Source organism: Octopus bimaculoides, chromosome 9, assembly GCF_046866305.1.
Source record: "Octopus bimaculoides isolate indiv1 chromosome 9, ASM4686630v1, whole genome shotgun sequence".
Lineage (NCBI taxonomy): Eukaryota > Metazoa > Mollusca > Cephalopoda > Octopoda > Octopodidae > Octopus > Octopus bimaculoides.
Window position 1 is genome coordinate 9,104,944 of NC_142936.1, and position 17,500 is coordinate 9,122,443.

At 35.1% G+C, this 17,500-nt stretch overlaps 1 long non-coding RNA gene across 1 annotated transcript in view; it reads right to left on the minus strand.

The window, feature by feature from the left end:
• Positions 1-17,500, minus strand: part of LOC128248693 (uncharacterized) — a 68,683-nt gene that overhangs the window by 4,711 nt on the left and 46,472 nt on the right. The window contains exon 3 of the long non-coding RNA XR_008264852.2: positions 4,072-4,241. This is a non-coding gene — a long non-coding RNA (uncharacterized LOC128248693). The remainder of the gene's footprint in view (positions 1-4,071; positions 4,242-17,500) is intronic.

Consider the following 17,500-nt stretch of genomic DNA (forward strand, 5'->3'; position numbering starts at 1 on the left):
TGGGATGAAGTACTGAAGGCCATTCTTAGAACACTGAACCTTAAGAAGGAGATGACAGAAGACTAAGATCTGTGGAGCATTGCTGTACCCAGGAAGACTCACCTGCCATAACAGAATTGATATCCTAAAACCAAAGTGCCATGTAAAAAATATTGATGTTGGTGCCACATAAAAATCACTGATGCTGGTGCTATGTAAAACACACCGGTGATGGGGTTGCGTAAAAAGCACCCAGCACACAGTGTAAAGTGGTTGGCATTAAGAAGGGCATCCAGCTATAGAAACCATGCCAAAACACACCATGGAAGCTGGTGCTGTCTCTGGTCTTGCCAGTTCCTGCCACGCTAGCAAACCCATGCACAAATTGTTAACGATGATGATGATATTTATATACAGGTTTGACTGATTTTGATCTCGCACTCAGTGCTTGAGCATCTGTAGCTGATGATGTGCAACTTATGCTGAAATCACATCATACAACAGTTCCATCTACCAGTGTCGGTGAAATTTCGTCTGCCAATATATTCTGTGCTTTATTAATATTTGAAGTCTATATGAAGTTTCTCAGAATGATTGCTGCAACCTATGGTATTCTTAACAACACATCCAAGCAAAGTAGGATGTGCAAATTAAAACAAATATATATATATATATATATATATATATATATATATATATATATATATATATATATATATATATATATATGCATACACATATACGTATGTGTGTGTATGTATGTACATATATATATATATATATATATATATATATATATAGATAGTGAAAAATTTATAACATTTAATATACATGGGATTTGAATGCAAGCTACTATTAGTTTCATGCCTTTGAAAATGGCCAGACAATGGCCAGACAAATTTGTATAGCTTGCCTTGTATTTATTATCAGCCAATCAATCAGACTTAATTTGTGTCTGAATGATTGCCTAAAACATTCAATATAAGTTTGTCTTTTGCTGATAAAGTTTGCCTTTATGCAATATAAGTTTGTCTGACTATTGTATATTTAGAGGCACAAAACCTATAGTCGATCGCATTTAAATCCTGTGTATATTAAATGATATATATATATATATATATATATATATATATATATATATATATATATATATATATATATATATATATATATATATATATATATATATATATATATAGGGATGAATAGAGAGAGAGAGGAATAAAAAGAGTAGATGGATGGACAGGTACATACATTAACACACACATACACATATATGACCAACATATATGTATCAATATACTTCTGTAATTCGCTTCCTTGTGTATTCGTGTATCATATGACTAATCACTTGAACAAATTTCAATATATTTTATAGCCTTTTCTTTCTTTTCTCCATCTTTTCTTTCTTTATTCTTTTTTTTTTGCAGTTGCACAAACATTGGCTAAATGTATTTGTGCAGATAATAACATGAATGTGCAAATATATATATATATATATATATATATGTGTGTGTGTGTGTGTATATATATGTGTATGTGTATATGTGTGTATCTATATATATATATATATATATATATATATATATATATATATATATATATACATATGTGCATATATATGTGCATGTATATATGCGTGTATATATGCATACATATACATATATACATGCCTGTACTTATATAGAAATGTGCTTATGAATCTGTTAATGTTTGTAACTTTCAAAAGCTACTTGTCTATCGCTAATGTAAGAGCATCAAGTCACACATACTTTTTAAGGGATGTTTTTGTCCTTTTTCTTGTTTGTAATGTCTACTTGTTATACATACATAGGTGCAGGAGTGGCTGTGTGGTAAGTAGCTTGCTTACCAACCACACGGTTTCGGGTTCAATCCCACTGCATGGCACCTTGGGCAAATGTCTTCTACTATAGCCTTGTGAGCGTATTTGGTAGACGGAAACTGAAAGAATCCTGTTGCATATATATATGTGTGTGTGTGTGTGTGTGTGTGTGTGTGTGTGTGTGTCTGTGTTTGTCGCTTCACAACTGATGTTGATGTGTACATGTCCCTATAACTTAGCAGTTCGGCAAAAAAAAGACCAATAGAATTTTGGGGGAGGGGGCCAGTCGATTAGATCGACCCCAGTATGCAACTGGTACTTATTTTATCAACACTGAAAGGATGAAAGGAAAAAATCAACCTTGATGGAATTTGAACTCAGGACGTAATAACAGACAAAATACAACTAAGCATTTCACCCAGTGTGCTAACGATTCTGCCAGCTCACCACCTTTGGCTGATTACATTGATGCCAATGCTTGACTGGTACTCATTTGATTGACCCCGCAAAAGGACGAAAGGTAGAGTCAACATCGGTGGAATTTGAGCTCAGAACGTGAAGATAGATGAAATGCTGCTGTGCATTTTGCACAGCATGCTCATGATCCTGCTGGTTCAGCACTTTAACAGATTTGTACATCTTAACAAATATATATACTAAGCTTCATTTTTCCTGATATAACCACATAGATATGTATAGAGTAGCACATGCAATCTGTACATTAGTACACACGCACACAGTGGAAGAAGCAAAGTTTTGATGTGACTAGCTCATTTTAAGATCATTTAATACACTTTAATTCTTTTATATCTTCTAGTTTGTTGACTGTGGCCAAAATGGATCACTGCCATTAACATGTCTACACTCGACAAAGAAATTCTTCTTCGTAAGTTTAAAAAAATCTTGGTATACTAGAAGAAGTATTAAAACAATATGGAGTATTATTATAACATGCAATATTATGTCTCCTATTTTTGCATTTTTTAGTATTGTGTTGCTCTGTTTCTAAAATAAGATACATCCCCACAGGACTCTCAAAGTCTATCTGGAATTTAAAGGATGATAACATCACAATTATAAAATTGATCAATCCATTACAGAACATGCGACTCCTTATATTAATGGTACCATACATTGTGGTTTTTGTCTTGCAGGGAAGTATAATATCCTATTAGAGCTTTTTGCAATTTTGAACAAAAGTTTAGAATGGATAAATTCTTACAAATACTTCTACCAATATTCATTTAAGAATTTCCATCTATCAAATGGTTAACATAACTTGCTTCCCAAATTATGGATTCATGATATGTTGAAAGATCTTCACATATTAAAAGCACATCCAGTTTTTCGACAGCACTAAAACTTATTCACAAGAGTTACCTCTCTTAGTTTTGTGTGTTTTACATATATGATACTCAAGACATGAAAATATGTTTTAGCATGTGACAAGGTACATATAATAATTGAATTGGTGAATGTATAATGCATTCCATAATGAGTTTTGTTTTTGTTAATCAATCAAATCTTAATGACTAATCATATCTTCATGCATTACAAATATTTTTGCTTATGTATTGTCATGCTACTTCTTTTCTTTAATCATTTGAATAATTGGCATTGTGAAACTCAGAGTTTCATGAACAATTCATGAAGATTCAACTTCTGATAGTAATTATGATGATGATGAAAATACTATGTCTATATTACACATACTCATACACACAGCATATATATACATGAATATGTATGTGTGAATTTACACATACACACATATATACATATAAGGAGGGAGCAAAAGAGAGAGAGAGAAAGACATACATATATACATACATATATTGACAAATTGATAAACTGATATATATATATATATATAAATATATATATATATATATGTATGTGTGTGGCTGTGTGTGTGTGTATATATATATATATATGTATATATATATCTATATATATATATATATATATATATATATATATATATAAATGTGTGTCTATGTATAATCTTGTAAAATCTCTCCTTTTCCCCCTCTCTTCATCTCTCTGTCTTTATGTGCATATATATATATATATATATATATATATATATATATATATATATATATATATATATATATATATATATATGTATGTATATACATGCACGCATACACTATTCTATTAGTATGTATATGTGTGAGGGCGTGTTTTATGGTTGGCTAATTCCTAAAAGAATCTTCACTACCAAAGATCACCAGACCTTAGCTTACCTAATTTCATTTTTGCCATTTCCTCTTAAGGCATTCTGTTTATTCCATTTTATTCCAGCCATTTCTGCTCTCCCTCTGCGCCACTTCACCTCTACATTCCATTAGAGTGTCACACTTAATGCTCCACACCCCTCAGTTCATTTGATGGTCTACTCTCAGTCGTACAGTAGCTTAATAGTAAAAAAACAACAACAACTATAACAACAACAGCAGCAACAATAACAACAATCAGAAGAAATGGTAAATATCTACAATGTTGACAATTACAACGCCAACAACAATAGCCAGAACAACAACAGTTACTACAACAATAGCACTAAAAAACCCAACACCACCACTACCACCACTGCTCGTACCACCATCCCTACCAACACCACCATCACTGCTACCACCACCACTATTACCACCACTGCCACCACCACCACTACCACCACAACTACCACCATCACTATCACCACCACCACCACCACAACAACAACAACAGCAACTACTACTACTACTACTACTACTACTGCTGCTGCTGCTACTACTACTACTACTACTACTACTGCTACTGCTACTGCTACAGTTACATCAGCAGCTTCTATGACAATGTTCCCACAACAATGTAAATCTGTTGTGTTACAACAATATTGACAACAACGAAAACATAAGCAAAAACAAACAAAAACGAATTCAACGGAAACAACAACAACAACAACATCAACAACCATAAAAGCTATGCTAACAACAACAACAACAACAACAACAAAGGCAACAAAATATAACAAGAACAACTGCTGCTACCAAGATTGACAACGGTAATAGCAATAATAAAAATGAAAAAAAAATAATTTTAAATGTACACGTCCACCAAAGTAGCTATAAAATAAAACAACATCAAGAAGACCAACAACAACAACAACAACAACAGCAAAAGCACAGAACTAGTGGTGTTGATGAAGGATGGCAGAGGTGGTGGCGGTGGTGGTGCTGGTGGCGGTGGTGGTGGTGATGATGGCGGCGGTGACGGTGTTGGTGGTGGTGGCGATGATGGTGGCGGCAGTGGCAGTGATGGTAATGGTGGTGGTGGTGATTGTGGTGGTGGTGGTGATTGTGGTGGTGGTGATGATGGTGATAGTAGTGGTGGTAGTGGTGGTGGTGATGATGGTGGTGATGGTAATGGTGGTGGTGGTTGTTGTTGTGGTGGTGGTAATGGTGGCGGTGGAGGTGGTGGTTGTGTTAGTCGTGATGGTAGTAGTGGTGGTATTAGATTACTAGTGGGATGGTAGTGGCAGTGGTGGTAGTAGTAGTAGTGGTGGGGTAATAGTGGCAGTGGTGGTAGTACTGGTGGTGATGGTGGTTGCAGCAGTGATAGTAGAGGTGGTGGTGGCAGTGGTATTAGTCGCAGTGGTGGTGGTGTTAGCAGCATTTGTTACTGATGATGGCAGCTGTGATAGCAAAAGGAGTGGTGGTGTTGATGGTGATGGCCATGGTGATAGTGGAAGTAATAGCTGTGGTGGTGGTCGTAGTGGTGGTGGTGTTTAGGATAAGGAAATCAGTTGTGGTAAAAGTGATGGTAGTGGTATCGGCAGCGGTGATAGTGTCAGTAGCGATGTTGTTGTTATTGTTCTAATTTAGCCCCTTTTCCATGGCAACCCTGATTGAATAGACCTGTGATCAAAGACATTCCATCCGTAACTATGTGAGCCTTTTCCGGGTGTTTTTGCTTTGCTTTTTTTTTTGGCGGGGGGGGGGTGTTTTTTATTATGAGAGTCAACTGCATTGTGCAACGAATCCTTCTGTTTTCTAAGACAGAAGCAAGGTGGGGGTGTGGTGGGAGGTGGGAACGTGAGAGATTTTTGACTACTAACTTTAGCAGATCCAGTGACTACATAGTGGCTGTGATGTGGTGAGTGGTGGTGAAGGTGGTGGTGATAGTAGTGGTGGTAGTGTTGTGGTGGTGGCGGTAGTGACGGCGGCAGCAGTGGAAGTGGTGGTGGCGGCAGCGTGGTGGTGGTGGTGTGGTGGTGGTGGCAGCGGTGGTGGTGGTGGCAGCGGTGGTGGAGGCGGCAGCAGCAGTTGAAGCGGCGGTGTGATGGTAGTGTTGGTGTTGTTGTTGTTGTTGTTGGTGGTGGTGGTGGTGGAGTGGGCAATCAGCTTCCCTGGGTTAATAGTGGTGGTAGTGGTAGTGGTGGTGGTGAGGTGGTGGTGGTGATCCTGGAGTGGGCAATCAGCTTCCCTGGGTTAAATATAGATATTGCTAGTGATGATGATGGTGATGATGGATGGATGGTGGCGGTCATGGTGATGGAAAGCGTAGTAATATTGATGTTACCTATGACATTTGGTTGTTTGATCAGTTGAACAGCTTATTCGTTGAGTTACTCATTTTCAATTTTAATATAAGTCAACATTTTCGCTAATATAATCCCTGTTAAGAGTTTTAAATTTTGACACATTCCACTCAACTTTATGACCAATTTCTTCCAAATTATTGCTTCAGTTACTCCAAAACTGATTGCAATTAGTCAAAGAGAAAAAGTAACAACTTGAAAATGTACAATTCCATAATTTTTACTGTGAAATGTGAAATTTTAGCATTGTTCGCCAACTCAGAACAAGTAAAATATTCTTAGAATTATTCAACTTTTTTGCATTGAAACCGATTCAAATATTTTTAAAATAGATCCTACATTTAAAATAAATAATTTCTTGTGTTATTTGATATTCAAAAATCAACATTTTCACTAAAGCCGAACCTGTTAGAATTTTAAAAATTTCTTACATTCCATTCAAATTTTATGACCAATTTCTCCAGAATTATTGAATTGGTTGCTCTAAAGCTAGCAGTAATAGTTTTAGAAAGATATTGTGCACCTGTTAGACTAAAAATTTTTCAAATTCTCACATAATTTCTATAGTACAAGTAGAACCCATTGCACTGGTGAATGTTTGACCATTGTCATCCAACTGAGGAAGCATCAAATATCTTGGGAATTATTCATTGTTGCTTGGAAACAAGTTAGATGTTTTATTATTACATTCTATAATTTTAGGAATATATAATTTTTAATTTAAAAAAAATTTTAAATATGAATAGTTAATGTTTTCCAGTTCTATATTTAAGAGATGAGGAATTATGTACATTATTTACATTCGACGGATATTTGTCCTCATCTTGTTTGTTGTTAACACGTTTCAGCTGATATACCCTCCAGCCTTCATCAAGTGTCTTGGGGAAAATTTGAACCTGGGTTCTCATTCCTAAGGTATTTTTCAATGTTATTCTTCTTCTTATTTTTATTATTATTATTATCAGTACCGCCTGACTGGCCCTTGTGCCGATGGCATGTAAAAGCACCCACTACACTCTCAGAGTGGTTGGCATTAGGAAGGGCATCCAGCTGTAGAAACTCTGCTAGATCAGATTGGAGCCTGGTGCAGCCTTTTGGCTTGCCAATCATCAGTCAAATCGTGGAAGGTGGACATTAAATGTTGATGATGATGATTATTATTATTATTGTTCAGGTCACTGCTTGGAATCGAACTTGGAATCTTGGGGTTAGTAGCCCGCACTCTTAACCACGGGCATATGGCATAGTGGTTAAGAGCTACTAACCCCAAGATTCCAAGTTCGATTCCAAGCAGTGACCTGAACAATAATAATAATAATAACATCGAAAAATACCTTAGGAATGAGAACCCAGGTTCGAAATTTCCCCAAGACACCTGATGAAGGCTGGAGGGTATACCAGCCGAAACATTGTTAACAACAAACAAGGTGAGGACAAATATCCGTCAAATATAAATAACGTAAATAATGTAAATAATGTTAATGTTTTTATTAATGCCATACTTGTATAGCAACTGTACTGGTATCACATAGAAAAGCATTCATGCTGCTGTCAAGTATAAAGTGCTGGTGATGCTACCTGCAAGTTTCATTAAATACCGTTCACAACTTTGTGAGTTATTTTACAGAGAGACGGACAGACAGACAGACAAACCAATGCCGATGAAAACATAACCTCCTTCCTTGGCAGAGGTAATGATGATGAGGAGGATGACATAAAAATACTGGTTATTTAGTGAGTGTATGCATAGGCCCCAACTTAAAAACTAAAGCATCAAATGAGCTAAAGAACATCAAATCTCTTTTAGAATTAAGCAGACTGTGAGAGTAATTCTGTTGGTAGTGTATATGACTCAAATAAAAATGAAATTCTAGTTAATTCATACCTATTAAAAATTTATACCAAGAAACTGAGAATAAACGTTACTTGTCAGCACAAATCAATAATAAATTGATCAAATTCAAATTAGATACTTGTGCCACGAGAGCCTTGATTAATTTAAATATATACAAAATTATCAAGTCCACCACCATTAAAATCCATATCAATAAAACTAAATACTTACAGTAATTCAAATATTTCAGTTAAAATAAAACTCCTATTAAATATTAAAATTGTTACTAAACAACCAGAAAATTTAGAAGATACTGTAATTGATTCTGAGATGGGTGTGAATTTATTTGGAATGAACTGGTTTATTTGGAATGAATCTATTTAATATGTTGCTGTTGTTGTTGTTGTGATCTAGGCTTAATAATGTTACTGACATTGTTAATAATGTTAATTCAACCAATCTGAATATTATTAAAAATAAGACTGAGGACTTATGCACTCATAAGTCCAAAGCATCTCTCCTGGATTAGGATATGGCACGAAATGGAAGACACAATTTGGATATGTCTAGGCACAGGCATGGCCGTGTGGTAAGAAGTTTGCTTCCCAAGTGACATGGCTCCGGGTTCAGTCTCACTGAGTAGTCCCTTGGGCAAGTGCCTTCTACTATAGTCTCAGACCAATCAAAGTCTTGTGAGTGGATTTGGTAGATGGAAACTGAAAGCCCAGCATGTGTGTGTATATGTGTGTGTATGTGTTTTCCTCATCCCCACTTGATAACCAGTGTTAACCCTTTCGATACCAACCTGGCTAAAACCAACCACCTCTGGCTCTGTCATACAAATGTCTTGTTTTCATAAGTTTTGAATTAAAATCTTCCACCAAACCTTAGTCACAATTAATGTTCCTAACACCAGCTTAATGATAACTAAGTTATTCTACTAAATTCTTTGTTATAGTTAAAATTAATTGAAAGAAATGTAAAGCATCTCAACAGAAATATGGTAACAAAATGATTAAAATATATAATAGAGAAACAATTCTTAACCCTTTTGATACCAACCCAGCTAAAACTGGAATTGAGGTTATTTCATGGCAAATAAGTCGAAAGGTAAGCTACTATAAATTGGCACGAACTTTCCGGACAACCCAATATAATACAGAATGTTGTATGTGACTTTTAACTGAGAATGTACCTTAAGAAGGTAAAAATATAAAACAAAGCTCTATAGTCCAACTTACGATCAAATTGACTTATGACCAGTCAGTTAGAATTAATTGTGGTCGTAAGTCGACAATGACCTGTATTTATTTTATCAACATCGAGAGGATGAAAGGCAAAAATGACCCTGGTGACATTTGAACTTAGAACATAATGCTGGAAGAAATTCTGCTGAGCATTTTTTTGGTACGCTAATGATTCTTCCAGCTCACTGCTTTCCAATTATGATATATTATTACATAAATTAAAGTGTGAATAATACTTCAGCGTAATTGATTTAAAACACTCGTATTTAGAAATCAAAGAATCAAAAAAATTACTTGTGATTAATATGCTTTTTGTACTTTACAAATATGAATGCCATTTGGAATTTTTTGCATTGCCTGCCATATTTTAATGCATGGCATATATAGAAGATACCGTTGTGACTAGAAGAACCAATGAAGGACATTTGAATAACTTGGGATTAATGTTTAAATAGTTACAAGATTATGGTTCAAAATGTCATAAAGAATAATGTGAATTTTTTTTTACAAAGAAGTTAAATATCTCAACTATACCATTAGTGCATCTGGGGAAAAGATTATCTGGGAAGAATGGTGATGCTATTAATAGGAAGAATGGTGAAGCTATTACAACATTAGCAATTCAAAAATAATAATAAAAAAAAGATGTGAATGAGGTATTAGCATTTGTTTCAAAATTCCAATAATATTGCACATTCATGAAAAAAAATGGCAAATCTTTCAACACCTTTGTATTATTCAACAAAACAAAAAAAAAAAAAACAAAAACGAAAGAAAGAAAAAGACAACAGTATTCAAATGATCACATGATTGTCAATGGAGTCTTAATGAGTTGAGATGATAAGTGATTGAGGCTAGAGAACAAACACATTACAATGAAAATTTACCATTAATTTTTGCAGTAAATGTGTCCTTAGTTGGTGTTGGGGAAGTTCTGTAACAATGTGAAAATGAAGATCAATGTCTATTAGTTTGTGTGTCAAAAACACTGAATTCACTTCAATAACAATATCCACAAATAGATAAGAAGGGATTACCTGTTATAAAAATTCAATCAGTCCTTCTATGGACGACATTTTTAGTTAATCTCCAATTGCAAGGCACAAATACACATATTCTCTGTGCATCGGTGCTTAAATCTCAACAAGAGTGGTGTCGTAGTTATGTTATAGGCATCATACAAATTATACAAGTGGAGGCGCAATGGCCCAGTGGTTAGGGCAGCGGACTCGCGGTCATAGGATTGCGGTTTCGATTCTCAGACCGGGCGTTGAGTGTTTATTGAGCGAAAAACACCTAAAGCTCCACGAGGCTTCAGCAGGGGATGGTGGCGAACCTTGCTGTACTCTTTCACCACAATTTTTCTCTCACTCTCACTTCCTGTTTCTGTTGTGCCTGTAATTCAAAGGGTCAGCCTTGTCACACTGTGTCACGCTGAATATCCCCGAGAACTATGTTAAGGGTACACGTGTCTGTGGAGTGCTGAGCCACTTGCACATTAATTTCACGAGCAGGCTGTTCCGTTGATCGGATCAACTGGAACCCTCGACGCCATAAGCGACGGAGTGTCAACAACAACAACAAATAATACAATTTGATATAAAGATTCAAGTTAACTTCTAAAGCCTTCCAGTTGAGCCTGATTTAAATCCAAGTATAAACTACTTGGATTTAAAATATATCAAATTATTGAGGAAAGTCTTGGTGGAACGTTGCTTATTGCTTTACAAGTTGACTTAGCCATGAAATCTTGTATCAATATTATTTGAATTAAGAAATTTGTCAACAAGGAGTTGCCAGAAAACTTAAATATTGAAGATGAACATCCAAGAGAATATTGGAAAAAGAGTGACTCAATACATTTTCCTGGAAATTTATTAATTTTGTAGTTGAATTTTTTTAAGATTATTTATTCCTAAAATATTGCAAAATATAACTTTGTCTTCAATGTATATACAAGCAGATATTGATGTGATGCTAAAATCATATCTAGCATGTCAATCTGTTGCTTACGCTCTTGATAAAAAATATAGTAAATGTCAAAAAAGAAAGGAAAAAACATTTGGACCTCGGTGATGAATACATACCAACTGCACTGTTTTATCAAAAGAATCACCCAAAACAACTAAGTTTAAGCAGCTTTGCAGATAAATAGGCATTCAGAATTTGATATCAGCTGCTTTACAATACAATTTGATCAGTGAAGCAACATACTTTGCTCAGACAAGGAGTTTAAAAACTTTGCCATGAAAATTGTTCATTGGTGGAGGAAGAACCAGACAATTTAACCTTTTAGCATTCAGCTTACTCTGTCAAATGTAATGCTTGATGTATTTATATTGTCTTGAATTATTCATGAATTATCTTGCGGCTTCAAGATTTCAATGATGTGATTGTGTATTTTTACTATGAAATGTTGGATCTGGCCAGTTTGAAAGCAGAAGAGGCAGAATAATTTGGCCGGATCTGGCTGGATCAGGCTGGTTTAAATGCTAAAGGGTTAATCTGAAATTTGTCTTCACCTCCTTCAGTATAAGATAGGAACACATCAGCTGATTATATTACTTGCTATGGCTGGAAAACCATGATTAATTGAAGGACAAACATGCAGACCATTCTAATAAAATATACATTGGACAAACAGTGATTATTAAAGAGTAAAAATGAAATGGATGTGTGAGATAATTTCATGACCCCTAGCTTCTAGTTTATACCTGTAATTATTGGGGCCCTGGGATATGTAACACACTACCTAAATACCAATCTTGAGAAGTCAGGCTTCTCAAAACCAGAAAGGAGATAGCTAATTTGGAGACTACAGATCCAATCCATCACTGGAACTGTAAAAATCTGTAAAACTTTCCAGAAGTTTATCATTTAAATATACATGAGCATGTCTAGATATGTAACTATACACATGAGAATACATTACTCTTTATCAATCATTTTGTGCCACAATTTAGGCAAGTGCTTCCTTCCATAGCCTCAGTTTGGCCAATGCTTTGTGAGTGAGATTTGGTAGATGAGAATTTTGCAAAGCCTGTAATATTACACCCCTCCTCTCTCTCTCTCTCTCTCTCGCACACACACACACACACACATTCACTCTCACACAGACAGTCTTTCTCTAAGACACACTCTCTCACAGACACTCTCTAACAAACACCTTCTCTCTCTCTCTCTCACACACACACACATACATATACTCCCTCTTTCTCTCTCTCCCTCTCACACAACTTCTGTCTTACACACACACCCCCTCTCACACTCATGCACTCCCTCTCTCTCACACTATCTCTCTATCCTCCCCACACACATACATATCTAGATATACATACAAATGTGTGTGTGTGTGTGTGTGTGTGTGTGTGTGTGTGTGAACGTATAAAAAAAAAAAAAAAAAGACATTGTTGATTTACATCCATATACGCTAAACATGAACTTCCTATCAAAGAAAATTTCCCATTCTATAAATAGAATTTGGGAAATACCAGACTGAAGAGTTGAGTCGATATAATTGACAAAAAAACCTTGAAGGCAATACTGCAACCTGCAAAACAACACAAAGAGTACTTAATCTTGGTATAGGAATTTTGAAATTAAATCTCGCAGGATTAGCAAGTGAATAACTTTGATTTCCATTCTTTTTAGGATCTCATTATGTCTTGTGTAACTGAGTTTACGACCTCTCTAGCAGAAGACTATTCACTTCATAAACATCCATTTATGTGTAGTATGTGGAATTCCTTTGACAATAAGTGACCAAATGTAATTTATTTTACATCTCACAACATACGAGTTAATCAATTCAATGTATATAAATATTCTTAGTCTTGCTGTGAATATATTTTACGTTAAAACCTATCTTTAAGAGAGCATGCGAAGAGCAACAGGACAACAATGGAATGAGAATCTTGTTATGTCCAGGACAACTGAGTTTATGAGCTTTCTTCCATAGAAGCATATTTACATCATAAAAATTCCTTTACGTACAGTATGGGGTATTAATTTAACAAAAAGTTACCAAATGTAATTATATTTTGCAACACATAGTATGTAACTGAATCTGTTCAATGTGTATGAAAATTACTAGTCTTGCTGTGAAGATATTTTAGGTGAAGTCTGACCTTAAGAGAAAATGAGATAAACAACTGGACAGGAATTATTTCAGTTTTCACACACCTAGGTTCAGGCCCAGTGGAACTGATTCATACTAAATATATGGATTTCAAATTTTGGTACAAGGCCAGCAATTTTGAGGAGGGGTAAGTTGATTGGTGACCAGTAATAAAGTCACAGGAAAAAAATGTCACCGTAATAAAGCCACAATTTTGGCTTGGAAAAAGTCACAATTAATTTATGGTGGCCGGTAATAAAGTCACAGGAAAAAAGTCGATTAATTTATGGGATCCAGACAAAACCCCCTCCTAAGACCCCCCCCCCCCCCGAGAAAACCCCTGGGACTTTTTCCATGACTTTTTCCCTGTGACTTTCTTACCTGCGACTTTTTTTACCTGGATTCAGTTGATTACATTGACCCCAATGCTCAGCTGGTACTTATTTTATCAACCTCAAAAGGATGAAGGGTAAAGTCGTCCTCAGCAAAATTGGAACTTGGAATATAAAGACACCCAAAATATCACTAAGCACGTGTGCTCTGTGTGCCACTGATGGTGCCAACTTGCCACCTTGGTTCATACTATATATATCATTTAATATATTAGCCATTCCTATTGTCCCTTCTTAAAATAATACACATTTTGTTGTATCTTGGGAGGGTCATCATGCCAATGATAAACATACACACACTGGTTCGGTTTCACAGCTTTATTTTTATTTCTCAATTGAGTTAACTACTAAACCAGTTAACGAATTGATTGTTTGATTAATTGTTTAGTCTAGACCTGGAGAGAGAGGTTGTATCATAGATGAAGATGCAAATGGTGATGAAAGGACTTTGACGAATTTAGCTTATTGATTAATAATTATGAATCATTCCACAGAGGTGAAGATAATCTTAATAAATCAAAACTTTTTGTTGAGGAATTCCAACCATGTTTCATGGTTCGTTACCTCAACAGCTTTTTATAGGATCCAGTGGCTAAAGGCATCATCAAGCCACATCCAATTTCGGCCCCTACTCCTCTACCATTTTCGACATGGTGTGGCCTCCTTCCTTTTGGAGATGTCTTCAGCTCTGGTGTTGCATGCATTTTCTCTTTCTCCATTTTTTTGGCCTTTTGTTCTTTGGTTTCTTCGATGCAGCATCAACGAATGCCAGCAGGCAAATGACCATCCTGCTAAATTTCCCTTTAAATACTCGCTGGTGGGCTTCAACAGCCAGCACCAGCTAACAGTCACATGACACTGTCTAAGCTTCAATGAACCAATGACAGACTTCTTTCAGTTTCTGTCTACCAAATCCACTCACAAGCCTTTGGTCAGCCTGAAGCTATAGTAGAAGGCACTTGTCCAAGGTGCCCATGGAACCATGTGGTTGGTAAGCAAGTTACTTACCACACAGCCACTCCTGCACCTGTTTTTTTTTCTGAGGTTTTATTTTGAGATAATGAATTTCTTCATCATTTTCATCATGTGCAGTCTTCAATGCTTGCATGGGCCAGAAGAAATTATCTGAGGCAGATTTATTTTTATGGCCAAAAGCCCTTTCTTAAGTTCATGAAATTACACCTTTTGCAGATGCCTAAATTTCTTTGAAATACAGTATGAAAAAAATCTCTTAGTTATGCTATTATTGAACATCTCAAAAATAGACAAAAGCCATATTACTTTAAGGATACAAATTCTTAGTTTTCCACTAATTTTTTGAAGTAAATGAAATTTTTAATTATTTATATATTGAATTATAAATTCACAAATATAAGATGGAAGGAATGCTTTGATTTTAAATTACATGTCTGCACTCAAATGTATAGAATGTTTTCCTTGTAGAATGTGCTCTTTGAACTTTTTTATCTTCTTATCAATTAAATGTTGTTTAGAAATTCATCAGAAAGCATATTGTTTAAAAAGAAGCATGTCTGATTATCTTTGATTTGTGTGAAAATTCTTTAATATTCAATACAAGACTGTAATTAAGAAGTTGGCTTCTTGTAGTTTTGCGTTCTGTCCCACTGTGTGGCACCATGCACAAGTGTCTTCTACCGTAGTTCCAAACTAACAAATCCCTTCTGAACAAATTTGGTAGATGAAATATATATATATATATGTATATAGGCACAGGAGTGGCTGTGTGGTAAGTAGCTTGCTTACCAACCACATGGTTCTGGGTTCAGTCCCACTGCGTGGCACCTTGGGCAAGTGTCTTCTACTATAGCCTCGGGCCAACCAAAGCCCTGCGAGTGGATTTGGTAGACGGAAACTGAAAGAAGCCCATCGTATATATATGCATATGTATAAATATGTGTGTGTGTGTGTTTGTGTGTCTGTGTTTGTCCTTCCAACATCGCTTGACAACTGATGCTGGTGTGATTATGTTCCCGTAACTTAGCGGTTTGGCAAAAGAGACCGATAGAATAAGTAGTAGGCTTACAAAGAATAAGTCCTGGGGTCGATTTGCTCGACTAAAGGTGGTGCTCCAGCATGGCCACAGTCAAATTACTGAAACAAGTAGAAGAGTAAAAGAGTGTGTATATATATATATATATATATATATATATATATATATATATATATATATATATATATGTGTGTGTGTGTGTGTGTTTAGGTATATATGTATGTGTGTGTGTGTGTATATATATGTATATATATATATATATATATATATAAAATATACAAGAATAAGGGCAGGGAATCGTCAATTAATAATAGAATTAATAATTAACAATTTTGCCAAGTAGTTCAGTATGAAAAAACCTTCATCGGTAAAACCATTTATCATCATAAATATACAGGGATTAGCATTGAGTTGCTTCTCCAACATACTGAAAATTTAGAAATAGCAGTCAAAGAACTACTGATTCTAAACTACAAATTTTTCTCTAAATGGTTTTTTGTTCTATGTGTGCCATAAATATCGCCATCCATTTAGAGAAAAATTTGTAGTTTAGAATCAGTAGTTCTTTGACTGCTATTTCTAAATTTTCAGTATGTTGGAGAAGCAACTCAATGCTAATCCCTGTATATTTATGATTATATATATATATATATATATATATATATATTTATTTATTCATTTATAAGGGAAACATTTTACGCTTTGAGTGTAGACGTATAACTTAAAATCAAAGCAATCCTTCCATCTTATATTTGTGAGTTTATAATTCAATATATAAATATTTAAAACATTCATTTACTTAAAAAATTACGGTGAAACTAAGAATCTGTATTCTTAAAATGATATGGTTTTTGTCTATTTCTGAGATGTTCAGTAATGGCATAACTAAGAGCTTTTCTTCATGCTGTGTTTTGAAGAACTTTAGGCAAACTGTGAAAGCTGTAAGTAATTCCATGGCATTAAGTAGAAGAAAAAAGTGGAATAAACTATGAAATATTACAGATGAATTAACAAAATCTTTTGTTTGATTTCTTTTTTGCTAATTTATTCATTTATTTTTTTCTTCTTTTACTTGTTTCAGTCACTGGATTACAGCCGCACTGGGGCACCATTATGAAAAGTTTAGGCATCGATTTGAATCCAGAACGTATTTCTTTAGTGTCAAGAAGTTATTATCAATCTCTTTTAGCCAAACAGCTGAGTTTCAAAGCCACAAACAAACCAAAAGTGGTTGTCAAGCAATTGGGGAGACTACTATAAAGGCAAAGACATAACACAGAGAGGTATATATAAATATACACATGTATATATATCTTTTGATTTTTATTACCTCCACCTTCACTAAGGTATTGCGTTCATCATGCTTGTTTGTTTGTTCATGGACAAGATATCTCAAGAACTACTGGATGGATTCAGATGAAACATTCAGGGATGTTTGGCCTTGTGACTAGCATGAACTGATTAGATTTTGGGATCAATCTAGTACCAGACA